The sequence below is a fragment of the Camelina sativa genome, chromosome 14 (genome assembly GCF_030686135.1).
Source record: "Camelina sativa cultivar CO46 ecotype springtype chromosome 14, ASM3068613v1".
NCBI lineage: Eukaryota > Viridiplantae > Streptophyta > Magnoliopsida > Brassicales > Brassicaceae > Camelina > Camelina sativa.
The window spans coordinates 27602620-27615262 of record NC_141893.1 but is presented as its reverse complement, the minus strand read 5'-3'; the positions used below and the strand labels follow the sequence as shown (position 1 = coordinate 27615262).

At 37.3% G+C, this 12643-nt stretch overlaps 1 pseudogene across 1 annotated transcript; it reads left to right on the top strand.

Annotated features, from left to right (window-relative positions):
* Nucleotides 1-10487: 10487 nt before the first annotated feature.
* On the top strand, nucleotides 10488-12350 carry LOC104742333 (shikimate O-hydroxycinnamoyltransferase-like; annotated as a pseudogene). The gene is made up of 3 exons (XR_015580630.1): nucleotides 10488-10591; nucleotides 10679-11162; nucleotides 11252-12350. The product of XR_015580630.1 is annotated as a shikimate O-hydroxycinnamoyltransferase-like (transcript).
* Nucleotides 12351-12643: the final 293 nt, after the last annotated feature.

Sequence of the window (12643 nt, the reverse complement as noted above, 5' to 3'; positions counted from 1 at the left end):
CCATGAGAAGGGCACGTTCTTCTTGATCACGACAGTCATTGGTGCAACCACTGTAATAAAATCCCTGACAAACCTCTTGTAGAAGCTTGCAAGACCATGAAAGCTGCGAACGTGTCCAATCGAAGTTGGAGTAGACCATTCTCTTATTGCCTTAATCTTCTCCTCATCCACCTGTAGGCCTTGTTTACTCACTACAGAACCTAAGAACACACACTTATCAGTACAAAAGGAGCACTTCTTTAGGTTAGCATAAAGGCCTTCCTTCCGAAGCATTTTCAAAATTAACCCTAGATGTTTAATGTGATCAGAATGACACTTACTGTAAATAAGTATGTCCCCAACTGCTGATGGTAGCAAACTGCTGCCTCCTTCTATCGGCTACCGTCCTATCCCACCATGACAAGGCATTGACGGTGAGCTGCGCCGATGCGAGGGCTACCTTTCGAGCTTCTCCATAACCATAACATTGGAATATGTATTTCATACGTCTCTCCCAGTCCATGTAAACCTCCAGATTAGACTTTCCTGCAAAATTAGGAGGTATTAGTTTGACATCTCGGTTTTATTTTCGTGGTTCTACCTCTCGAGCGCAGTTCTGCATCAAAGGATCTTCTCTCCGCTGATGTTGACGCTGTAATGGATCTGGTGGTGGATCAATATCATTGTCATCCATGTCAAGGGATTCTTCCTCCTCGTTGCGGACATTCCTACGTTCCGGGACTGGTCCATCATCAACCTCGGTTGAGGTTGCTTCAAATGGCCTATCCTATCGCCAAGCTCTCTCAACTGTTCTGTGAGGGTTCTCATCATTTGCATCATGGCGTCTTGGGGTATTTCTGCGTTTTCTCCCATAGTGAGTGTCTAGAACGGATCTGCACTTAGACAAAAACAACAAAGGATCAACGTACCACATAAATGAAAAAGGAAATCCCAAAGAAAAATAAAAAGAAACTTTTTTTAATTACGATTGACAAGCAGTATTAGACAACAAAAGCAATGAAACAAAAGCTGAAGATGAAATAATAATAATTCTTCTTTTTTTTTAATGTGAGATGAACTAGTACAACAACTAATACAAAGACTGAAACAGACGACTTAAGGAAACAAACTGCAATATTTTTTTGTTTTTTTTTTGATTTAAGGTTTGTAAATAAAACTAAACACATAGAGACAAGGCTGTGACGAACTAAGGTGCTTAATATTTTTTTTTGTTATATAAAACAAAAGCTACAAATCAAATGAAAGTAAATGGAAGAGATAAACCTGGCAAGGGAACAACGTGAACTGTGCTCTAATACCAGATGATACAAGACTCGGTGGTGAGACTTGTACCGAGATAGAGATGATGGCCTCACAAGCTGGCGGTTGCTTCTCTCTTGTGAAGGAAAGATTGTCGATGATGTAGATATGACACGATGGCGGTCGCTTCTCTCGTGTGGGATCGGTATAGGGAAGTGTTGGCGGAGCGAAGTACACCACAGAGATATGATTGGTCTCTGATACAGTACACGAAGTTAGCCTTGTGGATTCTCACAAACAAGACAAAGAACAAGCTTATTCTCTTAAGAACACTTAAAGAGAAGAAGTAAGAAAATTCAGCATTTTATTAATATCAAAGGTGAAAAATCGTACAACTGATGCATGGGAACTTTATAAAAGTCCTTCAGCTAGCCCTTAGGCCAAAAATAAATGCAAAATAATGCAACAAAGAAAAACAAATAAAATCAAACACAAACCATTGTTTTTGGAAAGTAAATAAACTAATTAAAGAAAATATTAAAGTAGACTTGATCTCTCTTGATGAGCACACCTTCTAGCCGTTGTTGGGGTTGGTGGAACCTACAAGGATCGAAAACATTGAACAAAACTTACCTGGATGTGATCTAGGCCCAATAGATGTTCTCTGAACCACTTCTTGTACTACTCGATGAACTACTTCAGGGTTCTTGTCTTGTACTTGTTTGTTGGCTTGTTTCATGAAGTAGGGGTCTTCCTGGAGTTCCTCTAGAGTATCTTGATCAGTCTTTTGATGCTCGTCCATGTTGAAACGACCTGACCCGTTTTTTTTTAAATAAATAATAAATAGTAAGTAATAATAATAATAATAATAAATAAATAAACTACAACCAGTGGTCCCATACCCACTAGCCACCTAACCACAATCACCACCAACAGCGGAATAAAAAATACCTATATCCAATAAATTTCCAATAATAAAACAATAATCATAACATAAATAATATTTAAAATTCAATCAACATAAAACATAGAACCAGCAACCTAGCAATGTTTCTAATGACCCAACTCTAGCAACCTAGCAATGCCAGACAACAACCAATCGAGTCCCTAGAACATCTTCCTCTTCATTGCCTTGATTCCACGATCACACTTTGCCTTTACCTGCACCACAAACACAAATTGCAATGCATGAGTATTTTATAAACACTCAGGAAGGCAATCCTCCCATCTACTGGGCTATACGCACAAGCATTAGAGACATCTCTAACCATCAACCAACAATCAACAATCAACAATAACAAACCAGGACTCTGCATCGACCGACACCAAACATGGATCGACCGACACCAGTTGGGGTTGCGTCGACCGACGAAAGATATGCATCGACCGATGCAAGGTTCACTTGCATCGACCAACGCAAGATATGCATCGACCGACGCAAGATATGCATCGACCAACGCATGCACGACATAGCACGAAAACCCTAGGTTTTACGTGCCGTCCTCGCACTTGCATCGACCGACGCACAAAGTGCATCGACTGATGCACATGCCGAGCATCGTTTTCCCCCAAAGCTTCTCGTCGGATCTTCGTTCCTACAACCACAAAACTCGATCCCAAGCCACGAGAAAGCTTCCTAACGTCCCAAATAACAATCTAACAAGCCAATAAACACATAACAAGCAGATCAGAGAAATCTCCAGCTTAGATAAGCCATGGTCCTGCACTTACCTTTGCCAAGAAGTTTCTGAACTTTAAACAAGCAAGAACACGCTCCTAGGAAGCTCCTACAACGATCTCAGCTACATATCTCTACAGGAAACGCCTCCAATCACCAGAAATCACCAAGAACACTCAAGAACACTTAGAGAACTTTTTCTCTCTTTTCTTTTCTCTCAAAAGCGGCTAAACACGACTAATGAGATAAAACTCGAGTTAAGGGTTTTCCTAACCTAAAACGCAGCGTTTAACTTAAACTCGCCCACAGAAAACCAACCTTGCATCGACCGATGCAACCCCTAAACCGGGATTTCGGTTTGCGGATGTTACACATGTCCTCTATGTCTTGGTCTTGATCTTCACTATCTTGATCGCTTTCGAAAGTGTAGCTTGTATCAGACGTCTCTTGCAGCTCCAATGTCTTCTCTTGCCTTCTTGAGGTTCCTTAACCTGCCAAAAGAGGTTTCATACATGGGGAACTGGTTTGGTCAAGGCTCATTTGGTTGAAGGCTTTAGCAAGATCTTCCTCGGCAATGTGATCATATCTGTTGTGGCGGCATGATGGTGGTATAGACCAGTTGACGTCCTTCAGCTCTAGGGATCTTACGATGTCTTGAACGGCTAGGTTAAACCTCTTCCTTAGCTGTTTAGCCTTTGATCGTGTCATAGGGCCTTCTCATACTTCTGATACAGGATGTGGTACAGGATCTGGTTCAACGGTTTGGATGGTAGGATCGATGTCCGCATCATCCTAGGTCAAACCGCGTCATCCTCGCATTGCATCGACCGACACACAAATTGCATCGTCCGATGCACATGCCGAGCATCAGTTTCCCCCAAAGCTTCTCGTTGGATCTCCGTCCCTAAACCACCAAAACTCACAAACCAAAGCCACAAAAACCTTCTCAAAGCTTCTTGTGACTCAACAACATTCTAACAAGCCAAATATTCACATAAACAAGCAGATCAGAGAGATCTCAAGCTTAGATAAGACATGGTCATGCACTCACTTTTGCCAAGAAGATTCCGAACCTCAAACAGGAAGATCTACACTTCTAGGAAGCTCCTACAATGATCCCAACTACAGATCTTTACAGAAACAGCCTCAAATCTCTCAAAACCCTCAAGAACACTCAAGAACATTTTCCTCTCTTTTTTTTCCTCCAGAAACGGCCAAAATCGGCCAAACCCTCGAGTTCCCCCTTTTATACACGATTTCAGGGTCTTCCTAACCCCAATACGCAATGTTTAACTTAAAATCGTTCGTGAAAACTGACCTTGCATTGACCAATGCATCCTCTAAACTGGGATTCCGGTTCGCGGATGTTACACTGGGTATCATCTTCAATGTACGCTCTCACATAACACTACTTCCACAATCAATTCCTCCTATGGTACTTCTCCTGGTAAGCCATTTGCAAAGGTTTGGACTCATAATATGCCTTGGAAAATAAAGCATTTCTGGTGGAGATGTCTTCATAGTCCTTTACCAATTGCGGAAAATTTAAAGAAGAAGAAAATGATTGTAGATGATACTTGCCAGCGATGTGGTGAAGATACAGAAAGCATAAATTGTTTTCTCTTCCAATGTACAATCAATAAAGAAATCTTGGCCCTTACCAAAAATGTTTCTCCTAGAGGTACATTTCTCTTTTCAAATTATGTTGATCAAAATATTGATTTAATGTTGAGCCTCAATAAAAACCAAAGAAAGGATTTAAGTTCATTCTCTTTCATTGGTTGGCTTATCTGGAAGATGAGAAACAATCTTCTGTTTAATAATAAGAAGTGGTCCATCCCATACACTATTAACAGGCTTATCTTGATTTTCAGCAATGAAAGGATAGCTTAGCTTTCAATCAAGAGAACTCAAACACTAGTCAAAATTCACGGAAAAGAGTTTATCAACCTTCATCAAAAACAACTTCCATAAGAACCATTACCCAACAAGCTACATATTATTTTTGTTTTGTTAATGGGTCACAGTGTTTACTAATTGCTATAAACGTGTTCAGATACGTTCGGCTGCCATGAAGGACCGGGCAGTGTTGGAGAAGGGATTAAAGGCATTTGTTTCCTTTGTCCGTGCTTATAAGGAACATCACTGCTCTTTCATTTTCAGGTTCATTCATGAGGCTCAGTCGTTTTTTTCTCTTTTTTTCAAATCCGTTCTTGCTCTATAACTTTTCTAATTGGAAAGTTCCTTTCTTTTTGGGTCCTAACTTACAGATGGAAAGAACTTGAGATCGGAAAGTTAGCCATGGGATATGGCCTCTTGTATCTTCCTTCCATGTCTGAAATTAAACAACACAGACTTTCTCCAAACGAATGTACATGAGTTGGTTGGTTTCTATATAACAGGAATGCACAATTTATCCTTCAAGGTATGGCATCTATCAATCCCATGAACACATCTCTTGAAGTAAAAGCTGAAACCCTAAGGTTGGCGGTTATTCATGTCAAGAGGTTAGGATACAATATCGTTATGTCGTGTAGAGACGTTGGAACATTGTATCAAAAGGCTCTCAATCTCTCAAGTGGTGAACAAAACATCAAAACCCTCTCAACGCAACCCACCTACAGGACATAAAGAACATCGTCCAAGCATATGAAGAAATAACTTTTTTAAAGATTCCACGACTATAACCTTTATAGCTCATAATCTATATTAGACAAAAGTAGGAGTTATAAATTGCTAAACCTGTCCACCTATAATTTAAAATAACCGATAGAGATTCAACATCTCACTGATTAACATTTTTAAAAAATTTCAGAATTACCTATATTAAGATTTTCTAAATGACCCATCGGGATCAACCATCTCAATATTTAATATTTTTGAAATTATGTAAAATTTATATATTATAATACTTATAAATAAGTTATGTACAACGTCCTACATCGGCTAGATTAGTTTAGACGATGGTTGGAAACCATTATAAATAAGACTAATATCCTTCCAACTACGAATGAACAGGAAGCTTGATTTATCAGGCGTCCAAATTTAAAAGTTTTATATAGTTTATTATAGCAAATTAAAACTTCTAAAAAGTTTAAAAATATTATAATATTTTAAAAGTTTAAAGTATTAACAATATTGAAACTTTAGATGTAGTTGAAAAGTTTAAAATATTATAATTATTAAAACTTTTAAAAGATTCAAATATTATAAATATTTAAACTTAATAGAAAGTTTAAAATATTAGAAAAGTTTAAGTATCATTAATTTTTAACTATAAAAAATAGAAAAGTTATAAATATTTAAACTACATCTAAAGTTTAAAATATTATAAATATTTAAACTCTATTAAAATTTTAAAAGTTTAAGTCTTATTAAATATTATATTTTCAATTTTCAAATATCTTGAAAATATCTTATTTATCTCTGTTTGTGCTTGTTATATCTTATGAGCGTTAATACATGTTTTTGTGTATGATTTTATAGATGAGTTGATATTCTTTCAGTATTTCTGGGTTTAAAAAAGAAGGATTGACGTCACAAGACCTAGATTTGATGTTGTTTGAGTCAAGTTTTGGGGTTTAAAGAAAAAGGATTGATGTTCATATATTTTACCCTGTTTTCCCTTAATATATTCACATCTTTTGCATCTTTTGCTATCCATTTTGACCATTATTGCATAGCTTTAGGACTGTTCTTGCATTAGAGTTTAGTTGTATTGCATTTGCATCTTTTCATGCATAAACAGGTGATTTTGGAGCTTAAGGAGCATGGAAGCAATGCTGAGGAGAAGTGAAGCAATCATGAGGAGAAAGCAAGAGAGCTAAGGCTGAAGAACCAAGGTCCGGAGTCCAACTCGACTGCCCACTCGACCAGACACTCGACCGTGTGCTGAGAGGGACTTGACCGAGTGGGAGGAGCACAAGAGGAGCCAACTCGACCGAGCACTCGACCGAGCACCAGGTCGAGTTGGTCGAGCTGCCTGGCTATTTTTTTTTTCTAGCGTTTTTAGGGCTTCCACTACATTTTCTATATAAGGGCTTGTACCTGCAGCCACAAAAAGAGTCCAGCTTTTTAGAGAGTCTAAAACCTAGTTTTTACCTTTTTTTTAGAATTATTCCTTTTGCACTTTTATTTTATAGATCTTGTACTTCTTTTAAAAGGAGAAAAACAAAGGATTCTTGGATTTTGTTGGTTCCATACCTTTCAAGATATTAAGAATTCGTGTTTGATTCCTTCTTCAATATTGTAGATCTTTGCTTTATCTATCTAATCATGCAAGTTTCATCATTTTCTGGGATTATGACTTTGATGTTCATCATGTGTTCTTGTGAGTAGTTGCTTAGGATCTTGAGGATGGGTTAGGCTGGGCTGTGTTTGTGGTTTGTTTGATTTGGTCAAGCTTGATTGTTGTAGATCTCTTCTAGGCTAGATGTTCTTAATGCTGATCCTATATCTGAGAGGGTAGGATCTGATTTCAAGCCTCTTAGCATCATACCAATGTCTAAGGAGCATAGATAAGGCTAGATCTAGAGATTATCATTAGGCTTGCTAAGAGATTAGAAGTCTTGTTTGATTTTTGACATATTGCTTAATGTCTGCTTGTGTAGATTCTTTACTTTGTGAGAACAAGTCTAGAGATGCATGAGTTTGATTGTTTCTTGCCATGAGAGTGGATTAAACATGTCTTAGAAATATATGTCTAGAGATTAGCTCAAGTTGTTTGAGATTTGTTGACCAAGTTAGATGACCTCAATCATAGTCCAGCCCATGAATCCCTCCTCAAGACCTTCCTTGTTTATTGATTTCTTAGCTTAAATCCTGTTGTTTGATTCGTTTTGGTATTGCTCTGTTTTTCTTGTGTTGCTCTGTTTTGCGTATTTTTCCAGCTCGACCCTGCACTCGATCAGCACTCGATCGAGTGCTTGCTCGAGTTCCAACCCAGAACTTGTGTTTATGATTTGTGTTTGTCCTGTCTCACCCTAGTTGCATTTCTGTTGCATTCATTTAGTATCCTGTTCATTACTTACCTTGCATTAGTTCAATACTTGCATTTCCATAGTTTCTATTTCTGTTTGTCATAATCACTCTGTTCCATTTGCATTTACCTCCTAGTTCTTGTAGTTTTACTTTCTGCACTTTCCATTTCATTATAGGATTGTTAGTGACAAACAACCTTTACATCTGGCTTGACTTAGACTCATATGCACATCTTGATTGTTCACAAACACTCAGATTGGATTGACACCTCTTATACTACAATTGCATAAGGGGAATTGAAACACCCTGACATCCATTCATTCATAAGTCATCATTCCATTCATCATTCAACCACCACACCACAAAAATAGTCAGTTTCAAGGATCGAAGACAAGCACACATGTTTTATTAGCTATACATTTTTTCATATTACTTTCTTCCCAAGTAATTTATAATTTTGTAGTATTAAAAATTTTGGTTTGAGAATTTACAATTTTGTAGTATTAAGGATTTTGATTTGAGAAGTTTCAATACGTGTGAATCTAAAACCACATAAGTATAAAGTGAAAGTATCAATAATTGAGTGCATGTGGTGACTATGTTGGTTTTCATGAATTGTACAAATTTAACAAGAAAAGAGGCAATGATTTTGGTCGTGGAGTTTGATTGGTTAACAAGTTGTGTACTAGTCTAAAAAAGAGATTTTGAATGATTATTAAGTGGAAGAATGTGAGGAAACTGACGAAGAAGAGAAAGAAAAATAGTATAACGTTTAAGTATAAATTCATGATTTTTTTATCAGATTTGAATTTTTTAAAGAGTATAACGTTTAAATATAACGTTATATATTTATAATTTTAAAAATTGAGTGTTTGAAATAATTTTTTTGTCTTAATAGTAATTTCAAAAGTTTTTATAAAACAAATTTCATAACTATCATTAATCATATATAATATTTACCAAAATGTATTAAATAAACCCAACGTAGCAGTGGGTTCAAAGCTATAAGAAGATATCTAGAAGATATGTAAATCTATCATAATCATGTGAATAATTTGTAAATATTTTATATGATCTCACTAGTTAGGAAAGTAGGTTAAATGATATTCCTATATATAAGCTTGTATATTGTAACGATATTCTTATGAGAGTATATACTAATTCTTATATTCCTAAACTCTCATCAATCTCTAACATGGTATCAGTGCAGGTTTGCTCCCGAGTTTAGATCTAACGATCAAACTCGTTTTATTTTTATTCTACGTTATTAAGCAAAGTGCTTCCACATTCAAGTTCATCATGAACCTCTGAATCTAAGCTATAGAGCTTCTTCTTTGTCTAGGATCTCTGAATCTAAGCCAAGTGCTTCTTCTTTTTATCTTTCTTTATTTTGTTAAAAAAAAAAAATTGTTTTCATCATTCAAGCTTCTTATGAGCCTCTCAATCTAAGCCAAGAGTGCTTTTTCATTTTATTTTTTATTTTGTTAAAAAAAATGTTTTCATCATTCAAACTTCTTATGAGTCTCTGAATCCATAGTGCTTTTCCTGTTTTCAAGCCATCATTGCTTCTTCAAAATTTTATTTGTTATTTTTCAGTTCAGTAAAAAAAACATCAAAACAAAAAAAGTCAAAAAAAAAAATCAAACAAAAAAAAATCAAACAAAAATCAAGTCAGCTTACAGCCATCACCAGATCTATACAAGATCTAACATAGTCACCACCAAGACTCAGAAAGCAAACTTCGATAGTGTTGTTCAAGCACTAGCTCTACCATTCTAAGATCAATCTCAAGACATTAATTCTACATTTGTTTCATCACTACCTTAAGATTGAGGGGACGTATAAGAAGATATCTAGAAGATATGTAATTCTATCATAATCATGTGAATGATTTGTAAATATTCTACATGATCTCACTAGTTAGGAAAGTAGGTTAATGATATTCCTATATATATGCTTGTATATTACTATATTGTAACGATATTCTTATGAGGGTAAATACTAATTCTTCCATTCCTAAACTCTCATCAATCTCTAACAAAAGCCTAGTCTACCTAAAAATGATAGAAAAAGGAATTATAGCTAATAATCTAGCAAAAAATGCTATAGAAAAAGGAAGTCAAATTTTGTAATCTCTTCGAATGATGTTTGTCGATAGAAAAAAAAAGTATTCTCTCGTTAAATAGTCTTCTCTCGCTTAAAAGTCTTCCGTTGTATCAAACTAAAAAGCATTTTTTTTTTGTTAAAACTAAAAAGCATATTCGCTCTTCGCTTCTTCCTTTTGCTTCTCAGGTACCGTTTTTGGTAAAATAGGTAATATTCAATACAGCTAACGGTTACCTGCTAACCTATTAGCAGTTAATAGTTATCAATGGCTATGACTTATGATTATGAATGTGAAAATCTAATCGTGTCTACATCGCTCTACTTCTGTTGACGTGACAAAAACAATAACAAAAGCATTGTTGAAGTTAACGAGATAAAATATTTAATAATCAGAATATTTTTTTGGTCAACAAAAAAAATTTGTACTTTTGTTATTTGATAAATACTAAATAAATTATGTTTTTTTTTGTGGAAAATTTCGATTTGAAATATGATAACACTTGGATAGATACACAAACATTTTATTTTGAGCGGCCGGCTGATCAAATGGACAAATGATGAAGAAGCGGGGACGGGGCCGCGGGGGCGGTAGGTGCTTTTCCTTTCTTTTGTCTTTTGGTCACCACACCCACTTATTATATTTATATACCTCTCCTCTCCTGCCTTGTCACACAGTTTCTCGGATCAAAGTCAAAACCTCAAAACCCAAACTTCTTTTGCGTTTGATCTTTGTAACAATCTCAACTCAACTATGAAAATCAACATCCGAGATTCCACCATTGTCCGGCCTGCCGCCGAGACCCCAACAACTAATCTTTGGAACTCCCACGTTGATCTCATCATCGCTAAGTACCACACCCCAAGTGTCTACTTCTACAGACCAACCGGAGCCTCCAATTTCTTTGACCCTCAGGTCATCAAGGACGCTCTTTCCAAGGCACTCGTCCCCTTTTACCCCATGGCTGGTCGCTTAAAGAAAGACGATGATGGTCGTATCGAGATCGATTGCAACGACGCAGGTGTTCTCTTCGTTCTCGCCGATACTCCCTCTGTCATCGATGATCTTGGGGACTTCGCTCCTTCCCTCACTCTCCGACAGCTTATTCCCGATGTTGATTACTCCGTCAGCGTCCACACTTTACCGCTCCTCGTCTTGCAGGTTAAAAATTGATGCCTTGTGTTTTAGGTTTCTAACTTTGTCTTTCTTTAATTTAGCTTAGCTTGATCAGTTGTTCCTTGACGAAGTAGGTGACCTTCTTTAAATGTGGGGGAGCTTCCCTTGGGGTTGGCATGCAACACCATGTGGCCGATGGTTTTTCTGGTCTCCATTTTATCAATACATGGTCTGATATGGCCCGTGGTCTTGACCTTACCATTCCACCCTTCATTGATCGAACTCTTCTCCGCGCTAGGGATCCGCCTCAGCCTGCTTTTGATCATGTTGAATATCAACCTTCCCCTAGTATAAGGATCCCGTCCTCCAAACAAGGCCCTGATGATACCACTGTCTCTATTTTCAAAATATCACGCGACCTACTTCTTGCTCTTAAGGCTAAGTCCAAGCAGGATGGGAACACTGTAAGCTACAGCTCATACGAGGTCTTGGCTGGCCACGTCTGGAGATCAGTGTGCAAAGCGCGCAGACTTCTAGACGACCAAGAGACCAAGCTGTACGTTGCAATTGATGGAAGGTCCAGACTTTGCCCGCAGCTGCCCCCCTGGTTACTTTGGCAATTTGATATTCAGTGCGACACCATTGACACTTGTAGGGGATCTTTTATCAAAGCCAACATGGTATGCTGCTGGAAATATTCATGATGTTATAGTTCGCATGGACGATAACTATCTGAGGTTTGCTCTTGACTACTTGGAGATGCAGCCTGATCTGTCAGCACTGGTCCGCTGTGCATCTACGTACAAATGCCCAAATTTGGGGATCACAAGCTGGGTCAGATTACCAATGTATGATGCAGACTTTGGTTGGGGTCGTCCCATATTTGTTGGACCTGGTGCAATTGCATACGAGGGTTTGTCTTTTTTTGCTGCCAAGTCCTACAAATGATGGCAGCTTATCCTTGGCCATTTCCCTTCAATCTGAACACATGAAACTGTTTGAGAAGTTTTTGTACGAGATATGAAAGAGAATTATATAATTTAATGTTAGAGAGACTAGATCCAAGCAGGATGGGAACCCTGTAAGTTTGAGTCGTGACTTTTCGACTAAGACACAAACATTGGTAACGTCACTTATGGTTATGACCGTAAGACTTGTATATAACTGTGTTGTTGTAAAACAAGAAGATAGCAAGCTTCAGTTTAATAAAACTTTCTATTATGTTCTTATTTCTTCCAACGGTCTCTTACTCTGTTTCTTATTCTCTCAATATTCTAACACGACCTATGACAGTTAACTGTTTCTATGCTTTGCTGCCTGTTTTGCCACAAGAAATTGAAAGCGAACAAGTTATATAATTTATGTATCAAACTTACCATCAAGGCATCAACGCTCCATAAATAAGACAAAATACTGAAACAGAAAATAGGGCTCTTGGTTTCTCTACGCATTGCATCATAACGTTGTCGCCACCCCCCAACACTCTCGCTATTACACTGCAGGTGATTCTTATCTCCAATCATGGC